We start from the raw sequence: 24,115 nt of genomic DNA, 5'->3' as shown, positions 1-24,115 counted from the left end.
GGCATTGACCAAGCTACCAACAAACCTAAAAAATGATCAGAACTGGAGAAATTACACATTGACATTGGGTGAAATCATGTAACTCTTAAGGACGTGTTGCAGACTTGTTGAATAGATTCATTTTTCTTGTTTTGTTTGTTTTTGATGAAATTGTGCTTTTCTCGTCGAGAAAAGGCGTTTAACGCGATAAAAAGGTTTAGTGCGTTATGAATACGGGCTAGCTTACCAAAAGTACAAATGTGAACTAAATAAGGCCGGGAGTCGTTTTTATTGCTTAAAACACGATTTCTCGACCAGAATATGCTTTTTCAAAAAAGCCATGTTCCCATGGCGAGAGACTCGTTTTCTGTGAGAAAATGCATTAAAAGGAGGGATTTCATGAGAAACACTATAAATACATATTGTACTTGTCTGAAAACGCACAGAACCTTGAAATAGAAGGTTTCTCACCAAAAAACACATTGGTGAAACCCCTATCTTAAGGCTCTGAGTGTTTGCACACATGTACAAACAGGCATGTTTAAACTATAACGTTTTTAGTGAAATCATGTTTCTCTCGAGGAGAAAACGCGTTTAAAGCCATAAAAAGATCTCACTGTGTTTTGGCATTGACCAAGCTACCAACAAACCTAAAAAATGATCAGAACTGGAGAAATTACACATTGACATTGGGTGAAATCATGTAACTCTTAAGGACGTGTTGCAGACTTGTTGAATAGATTCATTTTTCTTGTTTTGTTTGTTTTTGATGAAATTGTGCTTTTCTCGTCGAGAAAAGGCGTTTAACGCGATAAAAAGGTTTAGTGCGTTATGAATACGGGCTAGCTTACCAAAAGTACAAATGTGAACTAAATAAGGCCGGGTGTCGTTTTTATTGCTTAAAACACGATTTCTCGACCAGAATATGCTTTTTCAAAAAAGCCATGTTCCCATGGCGAGAGACTCGTTTTCTGTGAGAAAATGCATTAAAAGGAGGGATTTCATGAGAAACACTATAAATACATATTGTACTTGTCTGAAAACGCACAGAACCTTGAAATAGAAGGTTTCTCACCAAAAAACACATTGGTGAAACCCCTATCTTAAGGCTCTGAGTGTTTGCACACATGTACAAACAGGCATGTTTAAACTATAACGTTTTTAGTGAAATCATGTTTCTCTCGAGGAGAAAACGCGTTTAAAGCCATAAAAAGATCTCACTGTGTTTTGGCATTGACCAAGCTACCAACAAACCTAAAAAATGATCAGAACTGGAAAAATTACACATTGACATTGGGTGAAATCATGTAACTCTTAAGGACGTGTTGCAGACTTGTTGAATAGATTCATTTTTCTTGTTTTGTTTGTTTTTGATGAAATTGTGCTTTTCTCGTCGAGAAAAGGCGTTTATCGCGATAAAAAGGTTTAGTGCGTTATGAATACGGGCTAGCTTACCAAAAGTACAAATGTGAACTAAATAAGGCCGGGAGTCGTTTTTATTGCTTAAAACACGATTTCTCGACCAGAATATGCTTTTTCAAAAAAGCCATGTTCCCATGGCGAGAGACTCGTTTTCTGTGAGAAAATGCATTAAAAGGAGGGATTTCATGAGAAACACTATAAATACATATTTTACTTGTCTGAAAACGCACAGAACCTTGAAATAGAAGGTTTCTCACCAAAAAACACATTGGTGAAACCCCTATCTTAAGGCTCTGAGTGTTTGCACACATGTACAAACAGGCATGTTTAAACTATAACGTTTTTAGTGAAATCATGTTTCTCTCGAGGAGAAAACGCGTTTAAAGCCATAAAAAGATCTCACTGTGTTTTGGCATTGACCAAGCTACCAACAACCTAAAAAATGATCAGAACTGGAGAAATTACACATTGACATTGGGTGAAATCATGTAACTCTTAAGGACGTGTTGCAGACTTGTTGAATGGATTCATTTTTCTTGTTTTGTTTGTTTTTGATGAAATTGTGCTTTTCTCGTCGAGAAAAGGCGTTTAACGCGATAAAAAGGTTTAGTGCGTTATGAATACGGGCTAGCTTACCAAAAGTACAAATGTGAACTAAATAAGGCCGGGAGTCGTTTTTATTGCTTAAAACACGATTTCTCGACCAGAATATGCTTTTTCAAAAAAGCCATGTTCCCATGGCGAGAGACTCGTTTTCTGTGAGAAAATGCATTAAAAGGAGGGATTTCATGAGAAACACTATAAATACATATTGTACTTGTCTGAAAACGCACAAAACCTTGAAATAGAAGGTTTCTCACCAAAAAACACATTGGTGAAACCCCTATCTTAAGGCTCTGAGTGTTTGCACACATGTACAAACAGGCATGTTTAAACTATAACGTTTTTAGTGAAATCATGTTTCTCTCGAGGAGAAAACGCGTTTAAAGCCATAAAAAGATCTCACTGTGTTTTGGCATTGACCAAGCTACCAACAAACCTAAAAAATGATCAGAACTGGAGAAATTACACATTGACATTGGGTGAAATCATGTAACTCTTAAGGACGTGTTGCAGACTTGTTGAATAGATTCATTTTTCTTGTTTTGTTTGTTTTTGATGAAATTGTGCTTTTCTCGTCGAGAAAAGGCGTTTAACGCGATAAAAAGGTTTAGTGCGTTATGAATACGGGCTAGCTTACCAAAAGTACAAATGTGAACTAAATAAGGCCGGGAGTCGTTTTTATTGCTTAAAACACGATTTCTCGACCAGAATATGCTTTTTCAAAAAAGCCATGTTCCCATGGCGAGAGACTCGTTTTCTGTGAGAAAATGCATTAAAAGGAGGGATTTCATGAGAAACACTATAAATACATATTGTACTTGTCTGAAAACGCACAGAACCTTGAAATAGAAGGTTTCTCACCAAAAAACACATTGGTGAAACCCCTATCTTAAGGCTCTGAGTGTTTGCACACATGTACAAACAGGCATGTTTAAACTATAACGTTTTTAGTGAAATCATGTTTCTCTCGAGGAGAAAACGCGTTTAAAGCCATAAAAAGATCTCACTGTGTTTTGGCATTGACCAAGCTACCAACAAACCTAAAAAATGATCAGAACTGGAGAAATTAAACATTGACATTGGGTGAAATCATGTAACTCTTAAGGACGTGTTGCAGACTTGTTGAATAGATTCATTTTTCTTGTTTTGTTTGTTTTTGATGAAATTGTGCTTTTCTCGTCGAGAAAAGGCGTTTAACGCGATAAAAAGGTTTAGTGCGTTATGAATACGGGCTAGCTTACCAAAAGTACAAATGTGAACTAAATAAGGCCGGGAGTCGTTTTTATTGCTTAAAACACGATTTCTCGACCAGAATATGCTTTTTCAAAAAAGCCATGTTCCCATGGCGAGAGACTCGTTTTCTGTGAGAAAATGCATTAAAAGGAGGGATTTCATGAGAAACACTATAAATACATATTGTACTTGTCTGAAAACGCACAGAACCTTGAAATAGAAGGTTTCTCACCAAAAAACACATTGGTGAAACCCCTATCTTAAGGCTCTGAGTGTTTGCACACATGTACAAACAGGCATGTTTAAACTATAACGTTTTTAGTGAAATCATGTTTCTCTCGAGGAGAAAACGCGTTTAAAGCCATAAAAAGATCTCACTGTGTTTTGGCATTGACCAAGCTACCAACAAACCTAAAAAATGATCAGAACTGGAGAAATTACACATTGACATTGGGTGAAATCATGTAACTCTTAAGGACGTGTTGCAGACTTGTTGAATAGATTCATTTTTCTTGTTTTGTTTGTTTTTGATGAAATTGTGCTTTTCTCGTCGAGAAAAGGCGTTTAACGCGATAAAAAGGTTTAGTGCGTTATGAATACGGGCTAGCTTACCAAAAGTACAAATGTGAACTAAATAAGGCCGGGTGTCGTTTTTATTGCTTAAAACACGATTTCTCGACCAGAATATGCTTTTTCAAAAAAGCCATGTTCCCATGGCGAGAGACTCGTTTTCTGTGAGAAAATGCATTAAAAGGAGGGATTTCATGAGAAACACTATAAATACATATTGTACTTGTCTGAAAACGCACAGAACCTTGAAATAGAAGGTTTCTCACCAAAAAACACATTGGTGAAACCCCTATCTTAAGGCTCTGAGTGTTTGCACACATGTACAAACAGGCATGTTTAAACTATAACGTTTTTAGTGAAATCATATGTTTCTCTCGAGGAGAAAACGCGTTTAAAGCCATAAAAAGATCTCACTGTGTTTTGGCATTGACCAAGCTACCAACAAACCTAAAAAATGATCAGAACTGGAGAAATTACACATTGACATTGGGTGAAATCATGTAACTCTTAAGGACGTGTTGCAGACTTGTTGAATAGATTCATTTTTCTTGTTTTGTTTGTTTTTGATGAAATTGTGCTTTTCTCGTCGAGAAAAGGCGTTTAACGCGATAAAAAGGTTTAGTGCGTTATGAATACGGGCTAGCTTACCAAAAGTACAAATGTGAACTAAATAAGGCCGGGAGTCGTTTTTATTGCTTAAAACACGATTTCTCGACCAGAATATGCTTTTTTCAAAAAAGCCATGTTCCCATGGCGAGAGACTCGTTTTCTGTGAGAAAATGCATTAAAAGGAGGGATTTCATCAGAAACACTATAAATACATATTGTACTTGTCTGAAAACGCACAGAACCTTGAAATAGAAGGTTTCTCACCAAAAAACACATTGGTGAAACCCCTATCTTAAGGCTCTGAGTGTTTGCACACATGTACAAACAGGCATGTTTAAACTATAACGTTTTTAGTGAAATCATGTTTCTCTCGAGGAGAAAACGCGTTTAAAGCCATAAAAAGATCTCACTGTGTTTTGGCATTGACCAAGCTACCAACAACCTAAAAAATGATCAGAACTGGAGAAATTACATATTGACATTGGGTGAAATCATGTAACTCTTAAGGACGTGTTGCAGACTTGTTGAATAGATTCATTTTTCTTGTTTTGTTTGTTTTTGATGAAATTGCTTTTCTCGTCGAGAAAAGGCGTTTAACGCGATAAAAAGGTTTAGTGCGTTATGAATACGGGCTAGCTTACCAAAAGTACAAATGTGAACTAAATAAGGCCGGGAGTCGTTTTTATTGCTTAAAACACGATAACTCGACCAGAAAATGCTTTTTCAAAAAAGCCATGTTCCCATGGCGAGAGACTCGTTTTCTGTGAGAAAATGCATTAAAAGGAGGGATTTCATCAGAAACACTATAAATACATATTGTACTTGTCTGAAAGCGCACAGAACCTTGAAATAGAAGGTTTCTCACCAAAAAACACATTGGTGAAACCCCTATCTTAAGGCTCTGAGTGTTTGCACACATGTACAAACAGGCATGTTTAAACTATAACGTTTTTAGTGAAATCATGTTTCTCTCGAGGAGAAAACGCGTTTAAAGCCATAAAAAGATCTCACTGTGTTTTGGCATTGACCAAGCTACCAACAAACCTAAAAAATGATCAGAACTGGAGAAATTACACATTGACATTGGGTGAAATCATGTAACTCTTAAGGACGTGTTGCAGACTTGTTGAATAGATTCATTTTTCTTGTTTTGTTTGTTTTTGATGAAATTGCTTTTCTCGTCGAGAAAAGGCGTTTAACGCGATAAAAAGGTTTAGTGCGTTATGAATACGGGCTAGCTTACCAAAAGTACAAATGTGAACTAAATAAGGCCGGGAGTCGTTTTTATTGCATAAAACACGATTTCTCGACCAGAAAATGCTTTTTCAAAAAAGCCATGTTCCCATGGCGAGAGACTCGTTTTCTGTGAGAAAATGCATTAAAAGGAGGGATTTCATCAGAAACACTATAAATACATATTGTACTTGTCTGAAAACGCACAGAACCTTGAAATAGAAGGTTTCTCACCAAAAAACACATTGGTGAAACCCCTATCTTAAGGCTCTGAGTGTTTGCACACATGTACAAACAGGCATGTTTAAACTATAACGTTTTTAGTGAAATCATATGTTTCTCTCGAGGAGAAAACGCGTTTAAAGCCATAAAAAGATCTCACTGTGTTTTGGCATTGACCAAGCTACCAACAAACCTAAAAAATGATCAGAACTGGAGAAATTACACATTGACATTGGGTGAAATCATGTAACTCTTAAGGACGTGTTGCAGACTTGTTGAATAGATTCATTTTTCTTGTTTTGTTTGTTTTTGATGAAATTGTGCTTTTCTCGTCGAGAAAAGGCGTTTAACGCGATAAAAAGGTTTAGCGCGTTATGAATACGGGCTAGCTTACCAAAAGTACAAATGTGAACTATATAAGGCCGGGAGTCGTTTTTATTGCTCAAAACACGATTTCTCGACCAGAATATGCTTTTTCAAAAAAGCCATGTTCCCATGGCGAGAGACTCGTTTTCTGTGAGAAAATGCATTAAAAGGAGGGATTTCATGAGAAACACTATAAATACATATTGTACTTGTCTGAAAACGCACAGAACCTTGAAATAGAAGGTTTCTCACCAAAAAACACATTGGTGAAACCCCTATCTTAAGGCTCTGAGTGTTTGCACACATGTACAAACAGGCATGTTTAAACTATAACGTTTTTAGTGAAATCATGTTTCTCTCGAGGAGAAAACGCGTTTAAAGCCATAAAAAGATCTCACTGTGTTTTGGCATTGACCAAGCTACCAACAAACCTAAAAAATGATCAGAACTGGAGAAATTACACATTGACATTGGGTGAAATCATGTAACTCTTAAGGACGTGTTGCACACTTGTTGAATAGATTCATTTTTCTTGTTTTGTTTGTTTTTGATGAAATTGTGCTTTTCTCGTCGAGAAAAGGCGTTTATCGCGATAAAAAGGTTTAGTGCGTTATGAATACGGGCTAGCTTACCAAAAGTACAAATGTGAACTAAATAAGGCCGGGAGTCGTTTTTATTGCTTAAAACACGATTTCTCGACCAGAATATGCTTTTTCAAAAAAGCCATGTTCCCATGGCGAGAGACTCGTTTTCTGTGAGAAAATGCATTAAAAGGAGGGATTTCATGAGAAACACTATAAATACATATTGTACTTGTCTGAAAACGCACAGAACCTTGAAATAGAAGGTTTCTCACCAAAAAACACATTGGTGAAACCCCTATCTTAAGGCTCTGAGTGTTTGCACACATGTACAAACAGGCATGTTTAAACTATAACGTTTTTAGTGAAATCATGTTTCTCTCGAGGAGAAAACGCGTTTAAAGCCATAAAAAGATCTCACTGTGTTTTGGCATTGACCAAGCTACCAACAACCTAAAAAATGATCAGAACTGGAGAAATTACACATTGACATTGGGTGAAATCATGTAACTCTTAAGGACGTGTTGCAGACTTGTTGAATGGATTCATTTTTCTTGTTTTGTTTGTTTTTGATGAAATTGTGCTTTTCTCGTCGAGAAAAGGCGTTTAACGCGATAAAAAGGTTTAGTGCGTTATGAATACGGGCTAGCTTACCAAAAGTACAAATGTGAACTAAATAAGGCCGGGAGTCGTTTTTATTGCTTAAAACACGATTTCTCGACCAGAATATGCTTTTTCAAAAAAGCCATGTTCCCATGGCGAGAGACTCGTTTTCTGTGAGAAAATGCATTAAAAGGAGGGATTTCATGAGAAACACTATAAATACATATTGTACTTGTCTGAAAACGCACAGAACCTTGAAATAGAAGGTTTCTCACCAAAAAACACATTGGTGAAACCCCTATCTTAAGGCTCTGAGTGTTTGCACACATGTACAAACAGGCATGTTTAAACTATAACGTTTTTAGTGAAATCATGTTTCTCTCGAGGAGAAAACGCGTTTAAAGCCATAAAAAGATCTCACTGTGTTTTGGCATTGACCAAGCTACCAACAAACCTAAAAAATGATCAGAACTGGAGAAATTACACATTGACATTGGGTGAAATCATGTAACTCTTAAGGACGTGTTGCAGACTTGTTGAATAGATTCATTTTTCTTGTTTTGTTTGTTTTTGATGAAATTGTGCTTTTCTCGTCGAGAAAAGGCGTTTAACGCGATAAAAAGGTTTAGTGCGTTATGAATACGGGCTAGCTTACCAAAAGTACAAATGTGAACTAAATAAGGCCGGGAGTCGTTTTTATTGCTTAAAACACGATTTCTCGACCAGAATATGCTTTTTCAAAAAAGCCATGTTCCCATGGCGAGAGACTCGTTTTCTGTGAGAAAATGCATTAAAAGGAGGGATTTCATGAGAAACACTATAAATACATATTGTACTTGTCTGAAAACGCACAGAACCTTGAAATAGAAGGTTTCTCACCAAAAAACACATTGGTGAAACCCCTATCTTAAGGCTCTGAGTGTTTGCACACATGTACAAACAGGCATGTTTAAACTATAACGTTTTTAGTGAAATCATGTTTCTCTCGAGGAGAAAACGCGTTTAAAGCCATAAAAAGATCTCACTGTGTTTTGGCATTGACCAAGCTACCAACAAACCTAAAAAATGATCAGAACTGGAGAAATTAAACATTGACATTGGGTGAAATCATGTAACTCTTAAGGACGTGTTGCAGACTTGTTGAATAGATTCATTTTTCTTGTTTTGTTTGTTTTTGATGAAATTGTGCTTTTCTCGTCGAGAAAAGGCGTTTAACGCGATAAAAAGGTTTAGTGCGTTATGAATACGGGCTAGCTTACCAAAAGTACAAATGTGAACTAAATAAGGCCGGGAGTCGTTTTTATTGCTTAAAACACGATTTCTCGACCAGAATATGCTTTTTCAAAAAAGCCATGTTCCCATGGCGAGAGACTCGTTTTCTGTGAGAAAATGCATTAAAAGGAGGGATTTCATGAGAAACACTATAAATACATATTGTACTTGTCTGAAAACGCACAGAACCTTGAAATAGAAGGTTTCTCACCAAAAAACACATTGGTGAAACCCCTATCTTAAGGCTCTGAGTGTTTGCACACATGTACAAACAGGCATGTTTAAACTATAACGTTTTTAGTGAAATCATGTTTCTCTCGAGGAGAAAACGCGTTTAAAGCCATAAAAAGATCTCACTGTGTTTTGGCATTGACCAAGCTACCAACAAACCTAAAAAATGATCAGAACTGGAGAAATTACACATTGACATTGGGTGAAATCATGTAACTCTTAAGGACGTGTTGCAGACTTGTTGAATAGATTCATTTTTCTTGTTTTGTTTGTTTTTGATGAAATTGTGCTTTTCTCGTCGAGAAAAGGCGTTTAACGCGATAAAAAGGTTTAGTGCGTTATGAATACGGGCTAGCTTACCAAAAGTACAAATGTGAACTAAATAAGGCCGGGTGTCGTTTTTATTGCTTAAAACACGATTTCTCGACCAGAATATGCTTTTTCAAAAAAGCCATGTTCCCATGGCGAGAGACTCGTTTTCTGTGAGAAAATGCATTAAAAGGAGGGATTTCATGAGAAACACTATAAATACATATTGTACTTGTCTGAAAACGCACAGAACCTTGAAATAGAAGGTTTCTCACCAAAAAACACATTGGTGAAACCCCTATCTTAAGGCTCTGAGTGTTTGCACACATGTACAAACAGGCATGTTTAAACTATAACGTTTTTAGTGAAATCATATGTTTCTCTCGAGGAGAAAACGCGTTTAAAGCCATAAAAAGATCTCACTGTGTTTTGGCATTGACCAAGCTACCAACAAACCTAAAAAATGATCAGAACTGGAGAAATTACACATTGACATTGGGTGAAATCATGTAACTCTTAAGGACGTGTTGCAGACTTGTTGAATAGATTCATTTTTCTTGTTTTGTTTGTTTTTGATGAAATTGTGCTTTTCTCGTCGAGAAAAGGCGTTTAACGCGATAAAAAGGTTTAGTGCGTTATGAATACGGGCTAGCTTACCAAAAGTACAAATGTGAACTAAATAAGGCCGGGAGTCGTTTTTATTGCTTAAAACACGATTTCTCGACCAGAATATGCTTTTTCAAAAAAGCCATGTTCCCATGGCGAGAGACTCGTTTTCTGTGAGAAAATGCATTAAAAGGAGGGATTTCATCAGAAACACTATAAATACATATTGTACTTGTCTGAAAACGCACAGAACCTTGAAATAGAAGGTTTCTCACCAAAAAACACATTGGTGAAACCCCTATCTTAAGGCTCTGAGTGTTTGCACACATGTACAAACAGGCATGTTTAAACTATAACGTTTTTAGTGAAATCATGTTTCTCTCGAGGAGAAAACGCGTTTAAAGCCATAAAAAGATCTCACTGTGTTTTGGCATTGACCAAGCTACCAACAACCTAAAAAATGATCAGAACTGGAGAAATTACATATTGACATTGGGTGAAATCATGTAACTCTTAAGGACGTGTTGCAGACTTGTTGAATAGATTCATTTTTCTTGTTTTGTTTGTTTTTGATGAAATTGCTTTTCTCGTCGAGAAAAGGCGTTTAACGCGATAAAAAGGTTTAGTGCGTTATGAATACGGGCTAGCTTACCAAAAGTACAAATGTGAACTAAATAAGGCCGGGAGTCGTTTTTATTGCTTAAAACACGATAACTCGACCAGAAAATGCTTTTTCAAAAAAGCCATGTTCCCATGGCGAGAGACTCGTTTTCTGTGAGAAAATGCATTAAAAGGAGGGATTTCATCAGAAACACTATAAATACATATTGTACTTGTCTGAAAGCGCACAGAACCTTGAAATAGAAGGTTTCTCACCAAAAAACACATTGGTGAAACCCCTATCTTAAGGCTCTGAGTGTTTGCACACATGTACAAACAGGCATGTTTAAACTATAACGTTTTTAGTGAAATCATGTTTCTCTCGAGGAGAAAACGCGTTTAAAGCCATAAAAAGATCTCACTGTGTTTTGGCATTGACCAAGCTACCAACAAACCTAAAAAATGATCAGAACTGGAGAAATTACACATTGACATTGGGTGAAATCATGTAACTCTTAAGGACGTGTTGCAGACTTGTTGAATAGATTCATTTTTCTTGTTTTGTTTGTTTTTGATGAAATTGCTTTTCTCGTCGAGAAAAGGCGTTTAACGCGATAAAAAGGTTTAGTGCGTTATGAATACGGGCTAGCTTACCAAAAGTACAAATGTGAACTAAATAAGGCCGGGAGTCGTTTTTATTGCATAAAACACGATAACTCGACCAGAAAATGCTTTTTCAAAAAAGCCATGTTCCCATGGCGAGAGACTCGTTTTCTGTGAGAAAATGCATTAAAAGGAGGGATTTCATCAGAAACACTATAAATACATATTGTACTTGTCTGAAAGCGCACAGAACCTTGAAATAGAAGGTTTCTCACCAAAAAACACATTGGTGAAACCCCTATCTTAAGGCTCTGAGTGTTTGCACACATGTACAAACAGGCATGTTTAAACTATAACGTTTTTAGTGAAATCATGTTTCTCTCGAGGAGAAAACGCGTTTAAAGCCATAAAAAGATCTCACTGTGTTTTGGCATTGACCAAGCTACCAACAAACCTAAAAAATGATCAGAACTGGAGAAATTACACATTGACATTGGGTGAAATCATGTAACTCTTAAGGACGTGTTGCAGACTTGTTGAATAGATTCATTTTTCTTGTTTTGTTTGTTTTTGATGAAATTGTGCTTTTCTCGTCGAGAAAAGGCGTTTAACGCGATAAAAAGGTTTAGCGCGTTATGAATACGGGCTAGCTTACCAAAAGTACAAATGTGAACTAAATAAGGCCGGGTGTCGTTTTTATTGCTTAAAACACGATTTCTCGACCAGAATATGCTTTTTCAAAAAAGCCATGTTCCCATGGCGAGAGACTCGTTTTCTGTGAGAAAATGCATTAAAAGGAGGGATTTCATGAGAAACACTATAAATACATATTGTACTTGTCTGAAAACGCACAGAACCTTGAAATAGAAGGTTTCTCACCAAAAAACACATTGGTGAAACCCCTATCTTAAGGCTCTGAGTGTTTGCACACATGTACAAACAGGCATGTTTAAACTATAACGTTTTTAGTGAAATCATGTTTCTCTCGAGGAGAAAACGCGTTTAAAGCCATAAAAAGATCTCACTGTGTTTTGGCATTGACCAAGCTACCAACAAACCTAAAAAATGATCAGAACTGGAGAAATTACACATTGACATTGGGTGAAATCATGTAACTCTTAAGGACGTGTTGCAGACTTGTTGAATAGATTCATTTTTCTTGTTTTGTTTGTTTTTGATGAAATTGTGCTTTTCTCGTCGAGAAAAGGCGTTTAACGCGATAAAAAGGTTTAGTGCGTTATGAATACGGGCTAGCTTACCAAAAGTACAAATGTGAACTAAATAAGGCCGGGAGTCGTTTTTATTGCTTAAAACACGATTTCTCGACCAGAATATGCTTTTTCAAAAAAGCCATGTTCCCATGGCGAGAGACTCGTTTTCTGTGAGAAAATGCATTAAAAGGAGGGATTTCATGAGAAACACTATAAATACATATTTTACTTGTCTGAAAACGCACAGAACCTTGAAATAGAAGGTTTCTCACCAAAAAACACATTGGTGAAACCCCTATCTTAAGGCTCTGAGTGTTTGCACACATGTACAAACAGGCATGTTTAAACTATAACGTTTTTAGTGAAATCATGTTTCTCTCGAGGAGAAAACGCGTTTAAAGCCATAAAAAGATCTCACTGTGTTTTGGCATTGACCAAGCTACCAACAACCTAAAAAATGATCAGAACTGGAGAAATTACACATTGACATTGGGTGAAATCATGTAACTCTTAAGGACGTGTTGCAGACTTGTTGAATGGATTCATTTTTCTTGTTTTGTTTGTTTTTGATGAAATTGTGCTTTTCTCGTCGAGAAAAGGCGTTTAACGCGATAAAAAGGTTTAGTGCGTTATGAATACGGGCTAGCTTACCAAAAGTACAAATGTGAACTAAATAAGGCCGGGAGTCGTTTTTATTGCTTAAAACACGATTTCTCGACCAGAATATGCTTTTTCAAAAAAGCCATGTTCCCATGGCGAGAGACTCGTTTTCTGTGAGAAAATGCATTAAAAGGAGGGATTTCATGAGAAACACTATAAATACATATTGTACTTGTCTGAAAACGCACAGAACCTTGAAATAGAAGGTTTCTCACCAAAAAACACATTGGTGAAACCCCTATCTTAAGGCTCTGAGTGTTTGCACACATGTACAAACAGGCATGTTTAAACTATAACGTTTTTAGTGAAATCATGTTTCTCTCGAGGAGAAAACGCGTTTAAAGCCATAAAAAGATCTCACTGTGTTTTGGCATTGACCAAGCTACCAACAAACCTAAAAAATGATCAGAACTGGAGAAATTACACATTGACATTGGGTGAAATCATGTAACTCTTAAGGACGTGTTGCAGACTTGTTGAATAGATTCATTTTTCTTGTTTTGTTTGTTTTTGATGAAATTGTGCTTTTCTCGTCGAGAAAAGGCGTTTAACGCGATAAAAAGGTTTAGTGCGTTATGAATACGGGCTAGCTTACCAAAAGTACAAATGTGAACTAAATAAGGCCGGGAGTCGTTTTTATTGCTTAAAACACGATTTCTCGACCAGAATATGCTTTTTCAAAAAAGCCATGTTCCCATGGCGAGAGACTCGTTTTCTGTGAGAAAATGCATTAAAAGGAGGGATTTCATGAGAAACACTATAAATACATATTGTACTTGTCTGAAAACGCACAGAACCTTGAAATAGAAGGTTTCTCACCAAAAAACACATTGGTGAAACCCCTATCTTAAGGCTCTGAGTGTTTGCACACATGTACAAACAGGCATGTTTAAACTATAACGTTTTTAGTGAAATCATGTTTCTCTCGAGGAGAAAACGCGTTTAAAGCCATAAAAAGATCTCCCTGTGTTTTGGCATTGACCAAGCTACCAACAAACCTAAAAAATGATCAGAACTGGAGAAATTACACATTGACATTGGGTGAAATCATGTAACTCTTAAGGACGTGTTGCAGACTTGTTGAATAGATTCATTTTTCTTGTTTTGTTTGTTTTTGATGAAATTGTGCTTTTCTCGTCGAGAAAAGGCGTTTAACGCGATAAAAAGGTTTAGTGCGTTATGAATACGGGCTAGCTTACCAAAAGTACAAATGTGAACTAAATAAGGCCGGGAGTCGTTTTTATTGCTTAAAACACGATTTCTCGACCAGAATATGCTTTTTCAAAAAAGCCATGTTCCCATGGCGAGAGACTCGTTTTCTGTGAGAAAATGCATTAAAAGGAGGGATTTCATGAGAAACACTATAAATACATATTGTACTTGTCTGAAAACGCACAGAACCTTGAAATAGAAGGTTTCTCACCAAAAAACACATTGGTGAAACCCCTATCTTAAGGCTCTGAGTGTTTGCACACATGTACAAACAGGCATGTTTAAACTATAACGTTTTTAGTGAAATCATGTTTCTCTCGAGGAGAAAACGCGTTTAAAGCCATAAAAAGATCTCACTGTGTTTTGGCATTGACCAAGCTACCAACAAACCTAAAAAATGATCAGAACTGGAGAAATTACACATTGACATTGGGTGAAATCATGTAACTCTTAAGGACGTGTTGCAGACTTGTTGAATAGATTCATTTTTCTTGTTTTGTTTGTTTTTGATGAAATTGTGCTTTTCTCGTCGAGAAAAGGCGTTTAACGCGATAAAAAGGTTTAGTGCGTTATGAATACGGGCTAGCTTACCAAAAGTACAAATGTGAACTAAATAAGGCCGGGAGTCGTTTTTATTGCTTAAAACACGATAACTCGACCAGAAAATGCTTTTTCAAAAAAGCCATGTTCCCATGGCGAGAGACTCGTTTTCTGTGAGAAAATGCATTAAAAGGAGGGATTTCATCAGAAACACTATAAATACATATTGTACTTGTCTGAAAACGCACAGAACCTTGAAATAGAAGGTTTCTCACCAAAAAACACATTGGTGAAACCCCTATCTTAAGGCTCTGAGTGTTTGCACACATGTACAAACAGGCATGTTTAAACTATAACGTTTTTAGTGAAATCATGTTTCTCTCGAGGAGAAAACGCGTTTAAAGCCATAAAAAGATCTCACTGTGTTTTGGCATTGACCAAGCTACCAACAAACCTAAAAAATGATCAGAACTGGAGAAATTACACATTGACATTGGGTGAAATCATGTAACTCTTAAGGACGTGTTGCAGACTTGTTGAATAGATTCATTTTTCTTGTTTTGTTTGTTTTTGATGAAATTGTGCTTTTCTCGTCGAGAAAAGGCGTTTAACGCGATAAAAAGGTTTAGTGCGTTATGAATACGGGCTAGCTTACCAAAAGTACAAATGTGAACTAAATAAGGCCGGGAGTCGTTTTTATTGCTTAAAACACGATAACTCGACCAGAAAATGCTTTTTCAAAAAAGCCATGTTCCCATGGCGAGAGACTCGTTTTCTGTGAGAAAATGCATTAAAAGGAGGGATTTCATCAGAAACACTATAAATACATATTGTACTTGTCTGAAAACGCACAGAACCTTGAAATAGAAGGTTTCTCACCAAAAAACACATTGGTGAAACCCCTATCTTAAGGCTCTGAGTGTTTGCACACATGTACAAACAGGCATGTTTAAACTATAACGTTTTTAGTGAAATCATGTTTCTCTCGAGGAGAAAACGCGTTTAAAGCCATAAAAAGATCTCACTGTGTTTTGGCATTGACCAAGCTACCAACAAACCTAAAAAATGATCAGAACTGGAGAAATTACACATTGACATTGGGTGAAATCATGTAACTCTTAAGGACGTGTTGCAGACTTGTTGAATAGATTCATTTTTCTTGTTTTGTTTGTTTTTGATGAAATTGTGCTTTTCTCGTCGAGAAAAGGCGTTTAACGCGATAAAAAGGTTTAGTGCGTTATGAATACGGGCTAGCTTACCAAAAGTACAAATGTGAACTAAATAAGGCCGGGAGTCGTTTTTATTGCTTAAAACACGATTTCTCGACCAGAATATGCTTTTTCAAAAAAGCCATGTTCCCATGGCGAGAGACTCGTTTTCTGTGAGAAAATGCATTAAAAGGAGGGATTTCATGAGAAACACAATAAATACATATTGTACTTGTCTGAAAGCGCACAGAACCTTGAAATAGAAGGTTTCTCACCAAAAAACACATTGGTGAAACCCCTATCTTAAGGCTCTGAGTGTTTGCACACATGTACAAACAGGCATATTTAAACTATAACGTTTTTAGTGAAATCATGTTTCTCTCGAGGAGAAAACGCGTTTAAAGCCATAAAAAGATCTCACTGTGTTTTGGCATTGACCAAGCTACCAACAAACCTAAAAAATGATCAGAACTGGAGAAATTACACATTGACATTGGGTGAAATCATGTAACTCTTAAGGACGTGTTGCAGACTTGTTGAATAGATTCATTTTTCTTGTTTTGTTTGTTTTTGATGAAATTGTGCTTTTCTCGTCGAGAAAAGGCGTTTAACGCGATAAAAAGGTTTAGTGCGTTATGAATACGGGCTAGCTTACCAAAAGTACAAATGTGAACTAAATAAGGCCGGGAGTCGTTTTTATTGCTTAAAACACGATAACTCGACCAGAAAATGCTTTTTCAAAAAAGCCATGTTCCCATGGCGAGAGACTCGTTTTCTGTGAGAAAATGCATTAAAAGGAGGGATTTCATCAGAAACACTATAAATACATATTGTACTTGTCTGAAAGCGCACAGAACCTTGAAATAGAAGGTTTCTCACCAAAAAACACATTGGTGAAACCCCTATCTTAAGGCTCTGAGTGTTTGCACACATGTACAAACAGGCATGTTTAAACTATAACGTTTTTAGTGAAATCATGTTTCTCTCGAGGAGAAAACGCGTTTAAAGCCATAAAAAGATCTCACTGTGTTTTGGCATTGACCAAGCTACCAACAAACCTAAAAAATGATCAGAACTGGAGAAATTACACATTGACATTGGGTGAAATCATGTAACTCTTAAGGACGTGTTGCAGACTTGTTGAATAGATTCATTTTTCTTGTTTTGTTTGTTTTTGATGAAATTGTGCTTTTCTCGTCGAGAAAAGGCGTTTAACGCGATAAAAAGGTTTAGTGCGTTATGAATACGGGCTAGCTTACCAAAAGTACAAATGTGAACTAAATAAGGCCGGGAGTCGTTTTTATTGCTTAAAACACGATTTCTCGACCAGAATATGCTTTTTCAAAAAAGCCATGTTCCCATGGCGAGAGACTCGTTTTCTGTGAGAAAATGCATTAAAAGGAGGGATTTCATCAGAAACACTATAAATACATATTGTACTTGTCTGAAAGCGCACAGAACCTTGAAATAGAAGGTTTCTCACCAAAAAACACATTGGTGAAACCCCTATCTTAAGGCTCTGAGTGTTTGCACACATGTACAAACAGGCATATTTAAACTATAACGTTTTTAGTGAAATCATGTTTCTCTCGAGGAGAAAACGCGTTTAAAGCCATAAAAAGATCTCACTGTGTTTTGGCATTGACCAAGCTACCAACAAACCTAAAAAATGATCAGAACTGGAGAAATTACACATTGACATTGGGTGAAATCATGTAACTCTTAAGGACGTGTTGCAGACTTGTTGAATAGATTCATTTTTCTTGTTTTGTTTGTTTTTGATGAAATTGTGCTTTTCTCGTCGAGAAAAGGCGTTTAACGCGATAAAAAGGTTTAGTGCGTTATGAATACGGGCTAGCTTACCAAAAGTACAAATGTGAACTAAATAAGGCCGGGAGTCGTTTTTATTGCTTAAAACACGATAACTCGACCAGAAAATGCTTTTTCAAAAAAGCCATGTTCCCATGGCGAGAGACTCGTTTTCTGTGAGAAAATGCATTAAAAGGAGGGATTTCATCAGAAACACTATAAATACATATTGTACTTGTCTGAAAACGCACAGAACCTTGAAATAGAAGGTTTCTCACCAAAAAACACATTGGTGAAACCCCTATCTTAAGGCTCTGAGTGTTTGCACACATGTACAAACAGGCATGTTTAAACTATAACGTTTTTAGTGAAATCATGTTTCTCTCGAGGAGAAAACGCGTTTAAAGCCATAAAAAGATCTCACTGTGTTTTGGCATTGACCAAGCTACCAACAAACCTAAAAAATGATCAGAACTGGAGAAATTACACATTGACATTGGGTGAAATCATGTAACTCTTAAGGACGTGTTGCAGACTTGTTGAATAGATTCATTTTTCTTGTTTTGTTTGTTTTTGATGAAATTGTGCTTTTCTCGTCGAGAAAAGGCGTTTAACGCGATAAAAAGGTTTAGTGCGTTATGAATACGGGCTAGCTTACCAAAAGTACAAATGTGAACTAAATAAGGCCGGGAGTCGTTTTTATTGCTTAAAACACGATTTCTCGACCAGAATATGCTTTTTCAAAAAAGCCATGTTCCCATGGCGAGAGACTCGTTTTCTGTGAGAAAATGCATTAAAAGGAGGGATTTCATCAGAAACACTATAAATACATATTGTACTTGTCTGAAAGCGCACAGAACCTTGAAATAGAAGGTTTCTCACCAAAAAACACATTGGTGAAACCCCTATCTTAAGGCTCTGAGTGTTTGCACACATGTACAAACAGGCATGTTTAAACTATAACGTTTTTAGTGAAATCATGTTTCTCTCGAGGAGAAAACGCGTTTAAAGCCATAAAAAGATCTCACTGTGTTTTGGCATTGACCAAGCTACCAACAAACCTAAAAAATGATCAGAACTGGAGAAATTACACATTGACATTGGGTGAAATCATGTAACTCTTAAGGACGTGTTGCAGACTTGTTGAATAGATTCATTTTTCTTGTTTTGTTTGTTTTTGATGAAATTGTGCTTTTCTCGTCGAGAAAAGGCGTTTAACGCGATAAAAAGGTTTAGTGCGTTATGAATACGGGCTAGCTTACCAAAAGTACAAATGTGAACTAAATAAGGCCGGGAGTCGTTTTTATTGCTTAAAACACGATTTCTCGACCAGAATATGCTTTTTCAAAAAAGCCATGTTCCCATGGCGAGAGACTCGTTTTCTGTGAGAAAATGCATTAAAAGGAGGGATTTCATGAGAAACACAATAAATACATATTGTACTTGTCTGAAAGCGCACAGAACCTTGAAATAGAAGGTTTCTCACCAAAAAACACATTGGTGAAACCCCTATCTTAAGGCTCTGAGTGTTTGCACACATGTACAAACAGGCATGTTTAAACTATAACGTTTTTAGTGAAATCATGTTTCTCTCGAGGAGAAAACGCGTTTAAAGCCATAAAAAGATCTCACTGTGTTTTGGCATTGACCAAGCTACCAACAAACCTAAAAAATGATCAGAACTGGAGAAATTACACATTGACATTGGGTGAAATCATGTAACTCTTAAGGACGTGTTGCAGACTTGTTGAATAGATTCATTTTTCTTGTTTTGTTTGTTTTTGATGAAATTGTGCTTTTCTCGTCGAGAAAAGGCGTTTAACGCGATAAAAAGGTTTAGTGCGTTATGAATACGGGCTAGCTTACCAAAAGTACAAATGTGAACTAAATAAGGCCGGGAGTCGTTTTTATTGCTTAAAACACGATAACTCGACCAGAAAATGCTTTTTCAAAAAAGCCATGTTCCCATGGCGAGAGACTCGTTTTCTGTGAGAAAATGCATTAAAAGGAGGGATTTCATCAGAAACACTATAAATACATATTGTACTTGTCTGAAAACGCACAGAACCTTGAAATAGAAGGTTTCTCACCAAAAAACACATTGGTGAAACCCCTATCTTAAGGCTCTGAGTGTTTGCACACATGTACAAACAGGCATGTTTAAACTATAACGTTTTTAGTGAAATCATGTTTCTCTCGAGGAGAAAACGCGTTTAAAGCCATAAAAAGATCTCACTGTGTTTTGGCATTGACCAAGCTACCAACAAACCTAAAAAATGATCAGAACTGGAGAAATTACACATTGACATTGGGTGAAATCATGTAACTCTTAAGGACGTGTTGCAGACTTGTTGAATAGATTCATTTTTCTTGTTTTGTTTGTTTTTGATGAAATTGTGCTTTTCTCGTCGAGAAAAGGCGTTTAACGCGATAAAAAGGTTTAGTGCGTTATGAATACGGGCTAGCTTACCAAAAGTACAAATGTGAACTAAATAAGGCCGGGAGTCGTTTTTATTGCTTAAAACACGATTTCTCGACCAGAATATGCTTTTTCAAAAAAGCCATGTTCCCATGGCGAGAGACTCGTTTTCTGTGAGAAAATGCATTAAAAGGAGGGATTTCATCAGAAACACTATAAATACATATTGTACTTGTCTGAAAGCGCACAGAACCTTGAAATAGAAGGTTTCTCACCAAAAAACACATTGGTGAAACCCCTATCTTAAGGCTCTGAGTGTTTGCACACATGTACAAACAGGCATATTTAAACTATAACGTTTTTAGTGAAATCATGTTTCTCTCGAGGAGAAAACGCGTTTAAAGCCATAAAAAGATCTCACTGTGTTTTGGCATTGACCAAGCTACCAACAAACCTAAAAAATGATCAGAACTGGAGAAATTACACATTGACATTGGGTGAAATCATGTAACTCTTAAGGACGTGTTGCAGACTTGTTGAATAGATTCATTTTTCTTGTTTTGTTTGTTTTTGATGAAATTGTGCTTTTCTCGTCGAGAAAAGGCGTTTAACGCGATAAAAAGGTTTAGTGCGTTATGAATACGGGCTAGCTTACCAAAAGTACAAATGTGAACTAAATAAGGCCGGGAGTCGTTTTTATTGCTTAAAACACGATAACTCGACCAGAAAATGCTTTTTCAAAAAAGCCATGTTCCCATGGCGAGAGACTCGTTTTCTGTGAGAAAATGCATTAAAAGGAGGGATTTCATCAGAAACACTATAAATACATATTGTACTTGTCTGAAAACGCACAGAACCTTGAAATAGAAGGTTTCTCACCAAAAAACACATTGGTGAAACCCCTATCTTAAGGCTCTGAGTGTTTGCACACATGTACAAACAGGCATGTTTAAACTATAACGTTTTTAGTGAAATCATGTTTCTCTCGAGGAGAAAACGCGTTTAAAGCCATAAAAAGATCTCACTGTGTTTTGGCATTGACCAAGCTACCAACAAACCTAAAAAATGATCAGAACTGGAGAAATTACACATTGACATTGGGTGAAATCATGTAACTCTTAAGGACGTGTTGCAGACTTGTTGAATAGATTCATTTTTCTTGTTTTGTTTGTTTTTGATGAAATTGTGCTTTTCTCGTCGAGAAAAGGCGTTTAACGCGATAAAAAGGTTTAGTGCGTTATGAATACGGGCTAGCTTACCAAAAGTACAAATGTGAACTAAATAAGGCCGGGAGTCGTTTTTATTGCTTAAAACACGATTTCTCGACCAGAATATGCTTTTTCAAAAAAGCCATGTTCCCATGGCGAGAGACTCGTTTTCTGTGAGAAAATGCATTAAAAGGAGGGATTTCATCAGAAACACTATAAATACATATTGTACTTGTCTGAAAGCGCACAGAACCTTGAAATAGAAGGTTTCTCACCAAAAAACACATTGGTGAAACCCCTATCTTAAGGCTCTGAGTGTTTGCACACATGTACAAACAGGCATGTTTAAACTATAACGTTTTTAGTGAAATCATGTTTCTCTCGAGGAGAAAACGCGTTTAAAGCCATAAAAAGATCTCACTGTGTTTTGGCATTGACCAAGCTACCAACAAACCTAAAAAATGATCAGAACTGGAGAAATTACACATTGACATTGGGTGAAATCATGTAACTCTTAAGGACGTGTTGCAGACTTGTTGAATAGATTCATTTTTCTTGTTTTGTTTGTTTTTGATGAAATTGTGCTTTTCTCGTCGAGAAAAGGCGTTTAACGCGATAAAAAGGTTTAGTGCGTTATGAATACGGGCTAGCTTACCAAAAGTACAAATGTGAACTAAATAAGGCCGGGAGTCGTTTTTATTGCTTAAAACACGATTTCTCGACCAGAATATGCTTTTTCAAAAAAGCCATGTTCCCATGGCGAGAGACTCGTTTTCTGTGAGAAAATGCATTAAAAGGAGGGATTTCATCAGAAACACTATAAATACATATTGTACTTGTCTGAAAGCGCACAGAACCTTGAAATAGAAGGTTTCTCACCAAAAAACACATTGGTGAAACCCCTATCTTAAGGCTCTGAGTGTTTGCACACATGTACAAACAGGCATGTTTAAACTATAACGTTTTTAGTGAAATCATGTTTCTCTCGAGGAGAAAACGCGTTTAAAGCCATAAAAAGATCTCACTGTGTTTTGGCATTGACCAAGCTACCAACAAACCTAAAAAATGATCAGAACTGGAGAAATTACACATTGACATTGGGTGAAATCATGTAACTCTTAAGGACGTGTTGCAGACTTGTTGAATAGATTCATTTTTCTTGTTTTGTTTGTTTTTGATGAAATTGTGCTTTTCTCGTCGAGAAAAGGCGTTTAACGCGATAAAAAGGTTTAGTGCGTTATGAATACGGGCTAGCTTACCAAAAGTACAAATGTGAACTAAATAAGGCCGGGAGTCGTTTTTATTGCTTAAAACACGATTTCTCGACCAGAATATGCTTTTTCAAAAAAGCCATGTTCCCATGGCGAGAGACTCGTTTTCTGTGAGAAAATGCATTAAAAGGAGGGATTTCATGAGAAACACTATAAATACATGTTGTACTTGTCTGAAAACGCACAGAACCTTGAAATAGAAGGTTTCTCACCAAAAAACACATTGGTGAAACCCCTATCTTAAGGCTCTGAGTGTTTGCACACATGTACAAACAGGCATGTTTAAACTATAACGTTTTTAGTGAAATCATGTTTCTCTCGAGGAGAAAACGCGTTTAAAGCCATAAAAAGATCTCACTGTGTTTTGGCATTGACCAAGCTACCAACAAACCTAAAAAATGATCAGAACTGGAGAAATTACACATTGACATTTGGTGAAATCATGTAACTCTTAAGGACGTGTTGCAGACTTGTTGAATAGATTCATTTTTCTTGTTTTGTTTGTTTTTGATGAAATTGTGCTTTTCTCGTCGAGAAAAGGCGTTTAACGCGATAAAAAGGTTTAGTGCGTTATGAATACGGGCTAGCTTACCAAAAGTACAAATGTGAACTAAATAAGGCCGGGAGTCGTTTTTATTGCTTAAAACACGATTTCTCGACCAGAATATGCTTTTTCAAAAAAGCCATGTTCCCATGGCGAGAGACTCGTTTTCTGTGAGAAAATGCATTAAAAGGAGGGATTTCATGAGAAACACTATAAATACATATTGTACTTGTCTGAAAACGCACAGAACCTTGAAATAGAAGGTTTCTCACCAAAAAACACATTGGTGAAACCCCTATCTTAAGGCTCTGAGTGTTTGCACACATGTACAAACAGGCATGTTTAAACTATAACGTTTTTAGTGAAATCATGTTTCTCTCGAGGAGAAAACGCGTTTAAAGCCATAAAAAGATCTCACTGTGTTTTGGCATTGACCAAGCTACCAACAAACCTAAAAAATGATCAGAACTGGAGAAATTACACATTGACATTGGGTGAAATCATGTAACTCTTAAGGACGTGTTGCACACTTGTTGAATAGATTCATTTTTCTTGTTTTGTTTGTTTTTGATGAAATTGTGCTTTTCTCGTCGAGAAAAGGCGTTTAACGCGATAAAAAGGTTTAGTGCGTTATGAATACGGGCTAGCTTACCAAAAGTACAAATGTGAACTAAATAAGGCCGGGAGTCGTTTTTATTGCTTAAAACACGATAACTCGACCAGAAAATGCTTTTTCAAAAAAGCCATGTTCCCATGGCGAGAGACTCGTTTTCTGTGAGAAAATGCATTAAAAGGAGGGATTTCATCAGAAACACTATAAATACATATTGTACTTGTCTGAAAACGCACAGAACCTTGAAATAGAAGGTTTCTCACCAAAAAACACATTGGTGAAACCCCTATCTTAAGGCTCTGAGTGTTTGCACACATGTACAAACAGGCATGTTTAAACTATAACGTTTTTAGTGAAATCATGTTTCTCTCGAGGAGA

The sequence above is a fragment of the Lampris incognitus genome, chromosome 20 (genome assembly GCF_029633865.1).
Source record: "Lampris incognitus isolate fLamInc1 chromosome 20, fLamInc1.hap2, whole genome shotgun sequence".
In the NCBI taxonomy this organism is placed as follows: domain Eukaryota; kingdom Metazoa; phylum Chordata; class Actinopteri; order Lampriformes; family Lampridae; genus Lampris; species Lampris incognitus.
The sequence above is the reverse complement of the archived record's forward strand: the minus strand, read 5'-3'. Positions refer to the sequence as shown.